This window comes from Apteryx mantelli, chromosome 4, assembly GCF_036417845.1.
Source record: "Apteryx mantelli isolate bAptMan1 chromosome 4, bAptMan1.hap1, whole genome shotgun sequence".
Lineage (NCBI taxonomy): Eukaryota > Metazoa > Chordata > Aves > Apterygiformes > Apterygidae > Apteryx > Apteryx mantelli.
Window position 1 is genome coordinate 48909801 of NC_089981.1, and position 9394 is coordinate 48919194.

Sequence of the window (9394 nt, forward strand, 5' to 3'; positions counted from 1 at the left end):
CAGAGGGAAAGAAGCACTCCAGTGTTGACCACTCATACCAAGACTAATTCAGCACTCATGTCAATACCCCCAGCATCACCAGGAGACAACAGCTGTGCAGGTGAGAAGCTGTAAACAGTCAAATGACACTGAAAGGTGAGAAATGGCTTGGTGCTTGGCTATGTTGGAAGAAGCTGGCACTATGGCAGCTAAAACAAACATACAACAAGCTATTTCCAGCAGAATATCACAAGATATTATTTTATCCTCAATTTGAACTGGTTCCAGAGAGGCTCTCTATTACTTGATAACACAATATTCCACAAAGATCACAAAGACTCAGGCTACCTCAAATCTAGAAGCACAGTCCAGAAAAAAAAAGGAGATGGGTAACTCATCCAGGACTGACTGACCAGTCCACCCCTGAAAAACATTCACAACGGGAATCTTTAGGGGTACCAGGGTTACAATCAAACAATATGACTTGGCCAGAGCATCCACTTGCTTTGTAGCTGTAGCTGCAGGAGGCCTTCATCATGTCTTCAAGCAGCAATGACTGAAACTTGAGCAGAAGTCCTTAAAGGCTTGAAATGAGAGACCGATACTAAAAAACTGAAAGGGAACTTTGGTAAAAGCATTTAAAGTTAGGACAAATTCCAAAAATATCAACTTAATTTGCAGCAGAAAAAAAATAGGTTAGACAGTAGGGGGGTAGATAGCATGGACAGTTAATCACAAGAACAGACAGACTGAGCTGGACGAAGGAGTTTGGGCTAGGTGGCTCTTGTCTCTGACTGCTGCCCATAACAGATGCCTAGGTAAGAATACAAGGACATAGAAAGCATTAAATGATACTTTCTCAGAATACTTTTTGAGGATATAGGGATCCGGGAAACCAAAACTTCCTGAGACAAAGATGGTGTCTTAGTATTCAAGATTTTTCATCTATGAGTTTGTCAGATCTTTTTTGAACCCAGGAAAGCTTTTAGCATCCATAACACTGTATTGCAAGTATATCACAACTTAACTCCATGTTGTTTGAAGAAGTACATCATCTTCTTTGTTTTGAATTGCCTTCTGCTGGTTACATTTGAAGTTTGCTAGCCCTTGTACAGGAACGTAGAGTTTACAATTATTCCCTTTCAATCTTACTCAAGGAATACACTGCTACCATACCCCCACAGTCATCTCTTCACCTACTTAGTCTTTCAGAGATTTTCCACTATTATTGTTGCCCTTCTGTGTGCTTTTCCAGTTCTATTATATTCCTTTTGACATGTGGAGACCAGCACTGTCACTAGGCACTGACCTGCTATTTTCAGAGGACCTGCAAGATCTCATTCTGGGGAGGTAGCCCATCACTATGTAAATTTCCAAATTGTTTTTCCCTACATGTATTGCTTTATGATAGTTTTCATCTATGGTTATCCAACCAATTAGTGTTGTATAGTCTTTCTGCAGCTCTTCCCTGTCTGTCCTCATCTTTACCCTCATTTTTACCTAACCTAAATACCCTCATATCATCAACAAACTTCGACTCTTCAGTATTTGCATCTCTTCCAGATCATTCGTGAATACATAGTATAGCACAGACAGTTACTCTTTTTTAGGCTGATGAGTTTTAACTTTTCAGGTTCAATATTTACATTTTTAATTCAGGTTCTATCAAAATATTTTATTTTAGCACAAATTATTCACATACAGAAAACCTGAATCATGATCTTCCATCTGGATCATTAATAGTTCTGCTTTCAAATTTTGGAATGGATTCCTTGGACATCTAAACAACATCCTTCTTCAAAAGACCATTATTCAGCATGTGACATAATTCATGGCCACATTTTTAGCAATACTGCTTGACCGTATCTCCCATTTCTGTTTTATTTTGGTCTTGCAGACCAAATGGTCTCTCTAATGAAGACCAAGCAGAAAGCACAGAGCAAAGCATACAATATCAATTAAGAAAGACTTGAAAAGGATCACAGAAAAAGCCAACATGAGTGAAAAGCAGGAGAATTTGTAAATAGCAAAAAAGCACCCTTCAAAAAGTCAAAGTCATGTCCAAATAGGGAAAATGAAAGAAATGGTAAGCTAAAGCAAGTGCAAAGGTATAATAGGGACAAGACAAAAAAGACTAATAAAGAAAAATAAAAGACATGAAAACTAATAATAAATCGTTCTTCAGACATCAGGAACAGAAAGCGTACCAGAGAATATGTAGGGCCAATATATGGTCAGGGTATAAGAGGAGCATTCAGAAAAGATAAGACTGTAAGAAAGAAACTCAGTGGAATTTTTGCACCTGTGTTGACTGTGGAAGAAAATGAGAAAGATACCCAGGAAGAAACATTTCTTTTTGTAAATACATCAGAAAATTTGTCTTAAATTGAAGTGACTGTATTAAAGATTAGGGAATAAATAAAACAAAATGAAAAGTAGTAAGTTATCAGTATCAGATGGTAGTCATCCAACCAATTTAAAGAAACTTATGGATGGAATAGCTGATCTATTAATTATGGTATATAACCTCTCACTTATAATTGCTTTGGCACATTGGAATGTGGCTAACATTGCCAACTTTTAAAAATGGTTAGATGGGACATCCAGGAAGCTGTAGGCCTGGAAGACCAATATCTGTACCAAGAAAATTAGTAGAAACTGTAAAGAGTAGAATAGAATCACTGAAAAATTGGATAGAAGTGATACAGTTGAGGAGATAAGATGGCTTTGGTAAAACAAAGTCCCATCTTCCAAATCTACAGGAATATTTTAAAGAGGTCAACATTCACGTGGATAAGAGTAATCCAAACAATGTCTATTTGGATTCCTAAAAGGTATTTGACAAAGTATTTTTAAAGAAACTAAGCAGACATGCCATAAGAGAAAAAGTTCTTTACGTGGAAAACAGCTGGGTAAAAGATAGGAAACAGAAGGATTGAACAGTCAGTTCACATAGTGTGAAGAGGTCACTAGGAGAGTTCTGCAAGGAACAGGTTATGATATGTGCAGCTCAATGTTTTCATAAATAACCTGGAAAACAGGGCAAGAGATTAGTTAACAAAGGTGGCAGATGGTACTATGCGACTCAGAGTTTAAGGGGGGAGGGAAAAAAAAAAAAAAGGACAACTGAAGAACTGTTGAATTACCTTATGATACTGAATAACTGGGCAATAAAACGGTAGGCGAGATTATGTGCAAATAAACGTAAAATGATGCACATAGGAAAAAATGATCCTAACTTTTCATTAAAAAAAAAAGATGGACTGTTAGCAATCAGGAACAAGATCTTAGTACTATGATATACAGTTACAAAAAATGGCAGCTTAACACTCAATAGCAGTCAAAACGACAAAGAATTAGAAGGACAAAACAGAGGACGACATGGAGAACATGTTGCAGTATATATATCCGTGGGTTCACTGATATCTTGAATGCTGCATGCAATTCTAGTCTTCTCTATCTCAAAAAAAAAAAAAAAAAAAAAAAAGGTTCAGAAAATGGAACAAGATAACCAGAGATACAGAATAATTTCAGCAGCCAGGCTTAGAATAAACACAAAACATGAGTTCTTCATGGATTAGTAGCTAACCTGTGCAACTTTTTGCCAATGGATGTTCTGGATGCTAACAGTTTACAAAAGTTCAAGGAGACACTGGACAGCTACATGGAATAGTAATCTATTAAGGCTTACTAAAAATACATATTAACTATACCTGGCTCTGGAAGCCCCTGAGTAGAAAATGAAGCTTGGAAAAGCACTAGAGGAAAGTATCACGTATCTTTTCTTTGTTCTCGTACTTTTCCCTAGGCATCCACTTTTGGACACAAGACACCAGCCTCCTAGATGAACCTTCGGTCTGATCCAGAGTGGCCATTGTTACGTTCATGCATTATGCTCAAGAAGAGGGATAGAGGACAGAGAAATTCTCCTCCCTGTAACACCATAAAGCCAAATGAGCTGAATTAACAAGGTGTGATTTGAATTAAATTCTTGTCCACAATCTTTTTGTCAGTTATTTCCAAGAAGCACCGATTCTAAACCTGTTGACTAACACACTAGCTGTTGTGGGAATGATGATGGAAAGCAAACCATTCCACTCAAGTAACCTCTTTTTTCTGGCATTTCTGCAAGGCTGTTATTTTGAAAAAATAAACAAAGAAAACAAACAAACAAAAAACTTGTCTGCAGCAAAAGTTCAGGACCTCCTAGTACAATTTGCCTATTACTTCAGTGTCATTTTTCCAGATGTTGTCCCTTCCTTTTTATACTGGGTTTACTCTCGTGTCTCAACTTTTCTATTCTTAGTACTTTCCCCATCAATTGATATACTTCCTACTCTCTCCATCACCAGGCTTCTCATTCAAATTCAGATTTTCACATGCATATTAGTAATATCACTATTACTGTAAGCTTGAATTCTGCCTCTAATGAAGGTGCATCAAATCACTCTGCAGACTGCAATGAAATGATATTGATTTAGTAACTTACACAGGCTTGCTACTTGAAACGATATTCCGTATTTACTTGTGTTTTCTTACTTATGATTGAAGTGGAATAATCCTTTTTAAATTTGGTACCATTACATAGAGCAAGTTTATGATTCTGTCAACCAGTAAAATTAGAAATTACAATACATATTTTTAAAAAAATCAAGGGTAACAACCCTTTTAAAAATTAGTTACTAGGTATCTTTTAGTATTCAATTACTATGTCTTTTAGTATTCAATTATAAGCACAGTATGAAATGTTACCTTACATGAAAGGAAACATGGCTTGGAGAAGTCTCAGAGCGGTGTGAGATTTGAAGCAATTTTATATATAGCAGACATCAAACCATTCATAGGCTATTAAACGTATCTTGGTTTTGGTGACATTAAGTACTTCATTATGTTATCAATGATTATGACCATACTTATATTCTTAAGGAAATATCAAATACTGTCCTATGTATAACTACAGCACCAGCCACTTTATCATAAAATTGGGTTGGTCAGGCACAATCTGCCTTTTATAAATTAATGCTACCTGTTCCCATTCACCTACTTGCCTTTCAAGTGCCTGGACATAGCCTCCAGAGGAATTTGTTCTACATTCCTCCTGTGGACTAAGATGAAGATGACATGCCTGAAGTTCCCCAAATCCTCTTTCTTGCCCTTCTTGTACATGGGAATGACATTTGCCTTTTTCTAGTCATCAAGGAACTTTCCGCAGTCACCATGACCTTTCAAAGATGGTGGGGAACAGTCATGCAATGACATCGGCCAGCTCCCTCAGCACTCTCATAGGCATCCTATCTGATCCAATGACCAACTCCTTTAAGTGGTCCCTAATTCAACCTTCCTCTGCTGTGGGTAGTGCTTCTCTCCCTTTCAGACTCTGCCACTAGGCTCAGGGACCTGGGAGGCTGGAAGGCAGGCCTGGCTAATACAGAGCAAGGTGTTGAGCACCTCAGCCTTTTCCATTCCTTTGTCACTAGGCCACCCACAACAATCAGCAATTTTCTTTGGTCTTTCTTTTGCTGCCAATATACCTACAGAAAAACTTCTTACCGTCTTTCACAACCCTCACCAGTTTCAAATCCAGCTGAGCTAAAGCTTTCCTACCTCCACCTGTGCACAGTTGGGCAATGTCACTATTCTCTACCTAGCTAGCCCATTCCCTTTTCCACCCTCCATACATTTCCTTCTTGCATTTGAGTTCAGATGGGAGTTTCCATTTTACCCAAGCTGGCCTCCTGATACCTTGCTCAACTTCTTTTGCATTAACATGAACCAATCTTGTCCTCGAAGAGGGCAGTCTTTGAAGATCAACAAGCTTATCCTGAGCACTTATAACCTTCGGATTAGCCTGCCACAGGATCCCACTTACCAATTCCCTGAATAAGCTGAAGTCTGCTCTCCTTCAGTCCAGTGTTGTTATTCTGCTACTCACCTTCCTCACTTGCCTTAGGTCTTAAACTCCACTATCTCATGATCATTGCAGCCAAGGCTGCCATCAACCTTCACATCTGTGACCAGTTCTTCTTTATTCCTGAACAACAGGCAGTGAGCTTCCCCTAGTCAAATCATCCAGCACATATCAAGAACTTGTCCTCAGCACACTCCAGAAATCTCCACATTGCTTGCACCTTGATGTGTTGAGCTTCCAATAGATATCAGGGTGGTTAAAGTCTCCCATGAGAAGCACAGTTACAATGATGAGGCTTCATCCGCTTCCTCTTCTTGACAAGGCAGTCTGTAACAAACTCCCACCATGATATCCCATCCCCCATGTTGGCCTCCCCTCTGATCCTGACCCACAAGCTCTCAACAGGCCCACTGGTCTTTTCATAGCACAGTCCTCTGCATTCAAGCCACTCCTTTGTGTGGTGTCCCCTCCTCAACTTCCTTGCCTATCCCTCCTAAAGAGCCTGTACTTATCATTTGCAGCACTCCAAAGAGGTGCGATAAGATAGCATGTCTGATCTAAATGACATCACAGCTCTGTGACCACAGAGTAGGAAAAGATCTTCATAGATCTTTTTAATTCTTTGTAGAAATAAAGCTCGTTACTAAAGCAAGCAGTGATGACACTCAATCAGGTGTTCAAAACGCTTGGCAGGAACAACTACATTCACTGCTCTGAACATCTCCTAGCCCCATTAACAAGGCTTTATCTGCTTCTTTTTTTCTGAGCCTTGATCAGACGTCCTTTTACCCCATACGCTTTTGGGTAGCAGGCTCAAGTAAACAGTTAAACGTCTTCTTATGTTCACATCTGCACTTACCTGCTATGGGACTATGTCTTGCATTTGTTTGCATAATGGTAGGAAGCCACCAGGCCTGATAGTTCATGTTCAAGCAGTATCTTTGCCTTGCAGTAGTATTAGCAAGGGAGATGGCTGCAAATCACATCCACTACTATTAGATGTAAAACCAACTTCTACCCTTTTCTTAACAGCAACAGATCATCTACAAGTTCCTTAAACACTTAAAGCACATACATCAATGTCACAGCCAAAAATTAACCTTAATAATCCCTTTTTCTCTTATGCCAGAAAAAGAATTTGTGTGACTACACAATGAATTGCCTTAAGGAACTTAACACTATCCCTTTCAGAAAAGTTTACTTTTAACACAGATCTAAATCAGGTTTCCCTGATCTAAATCACTATACAAATGCTTCTACCAGGAGAGGAGGTGCACGGATAGAATGGTTTTCCTGGTGGCAGTGCTAGTTTAAAGTATATACGAGTATATGTAAAGTATAGGTGGAGCTAGCTTAACTGGACATGGCTACCATCAAGGATTTATTTTTCCTCTTTCCTCCCTAGCTAAAAGCCTTGTTTTATGTGATGTATTCATGTCTTCTCTATTCTGAAAAAACTTCTGTCTCAGAGATTATGCCAAAATATTTTTGATCCCATCTTAACAATAAAAGCCTATGGAACTTGTGAAAGAATTTTAAATAAAAAAAATATGCTAAAACCATACAGGCTTGGTCATCTTTTCAGTTGTAATCACATCAAAGTCAGGCTTTTTTTTTTAAATGCCTCCTCTACTCCTAGCTCACCCAATGATTCTTCTCAGAAGGATTAAACACTCTTCAGTCAACAGGGAATATTACGTATGCACAGAATTGTGCCAGTAGATTTTTCAAGTACGTTGCGATTCAGTAGTGGTGATCACGGATAGATGGACTTTTCTGCAGCTGAAAGGATCATGGAGGACTTCCACACATTGGTCAGCTGGAAACAGCACATTTGTCTTATCCATGAGTTCAAGCATTACTCCAATTTTTCCATTACTTTATCCTACAGATGCCAATGAAGTCAAGCCAAATGGATCTACACCAACCCTAAGAAGACAACTTCATTGTTTCTGCTGTTATCATGAGACTTGGTTAGACATGGAGTTCCATGTGATAAAAACAGACCATAGCTGATTGATCAAAGATATTGATTAGACACCGGATAGTTTTTTCTTCCCCCATGGCTTTGGATATGACTTGCAAATGCCTCTAACAATTACATTCAAATATTTCTATAGTTTGGAGGAAGAGCACTAAAACATTAATGCACATGCCACCTAAACTCAAGGCTATCATTCACTTAATGCAACTGGTGTTAGCATTCTGGGTCAGATTTTCATCAATGAAATTCATGAAATTCACTTGAATTCACTGAAGGCCAGGTATACCAATACTGCAGTTTGAATTCACAGAAAACTCACTTTAAAACTGTTGCCTCAGGCAGCAACTATACATACAACAGTGATTTTTACACAGCTCACAGGACTAGAAAATTTTAGACTACTACATACAGATCTGAGTATCAAGAGAGGGAAGAGTACAAACAGCCCACAACAACTGTGATTTTTTATACCGACTTTAGGTTGCTTCTAGGAATGTTCAACGATGTGTTGAATTTAGCCAAAAGAATCTGTCTCATGAACAGCGACCAAAAATTGGAGTAAAACAACAACTGGGAAGACATATGGCAGTCTTTCCACAATTAAGATACATTGTAAAACAGATATAAAAGGCGGGGGTGGGGGGAATCTATGGTTAAGTTGCCACTTGCTATGATAGTTAAGCTTCTTAACATCCTTTTCACTTTTCTAAATAGCTTTGGTTGGATATTCCCCAACATAATTTAACAGGGAATCTCTGAATTTTAGCTAAATTTTAATCTTAGCTTTGCTACTTCTCATACTTCAGCAATCCACTGGAACCATGGTAGAGAGGCAAATCCCAATTAAATCCAGGCTTTTTGTTCAGTTCTTACTACTGGATTAAGATTTTTTTTCCCCTAGTTGCATTCAGCACTTATACACCTATTTTTGGTCTGGCAATACCTGCACACAAGTAACAGTGATACACAGATCTCTGCACCATTTTTTAGAGAGGTGATCATGCACTTTTGCTGACTTCCCCCAAGAAGGCTAAGCTTTTACCCCCTGACTAAGTATTAAAAACCCTATAAGACTAACATATAGGAAAAAAAAAAAACCAACAGGGTAAAAATATGTTTCCTGAATCCATTTGTTGGATATTATCAGCTGTCAAATCTAATGAAAGTGACATCTCCCTAGAAAGTTTGCTGAGCTGGCATAGCTGGTGATAGGAGAAACAAGAGAAGGGTTTTGAGTCTCAGATGCATTCTCAAAAGTTTCAGTGCTGGAGACTGCATTATTGAAGTGTAAAAAGTATATTTTCTTTGCTTCAGCTTACCAAGTTTAGTTCAGTAGCTAGTAACAGTAGTTGAGTAACTAGTAACAGTTGTTCAGCAACAATTACAAAGTTGAGAAACCAAAAAAGGACATGAGGCTTACATCTGCTAGTTTAGTTTCAAAACACACTGATACAGCAGTAGCCACCTCTGGAAAAAAAAAAAGCAGCTCAATTTGCTGACTAGAGGCTATTCATTTTTTTATT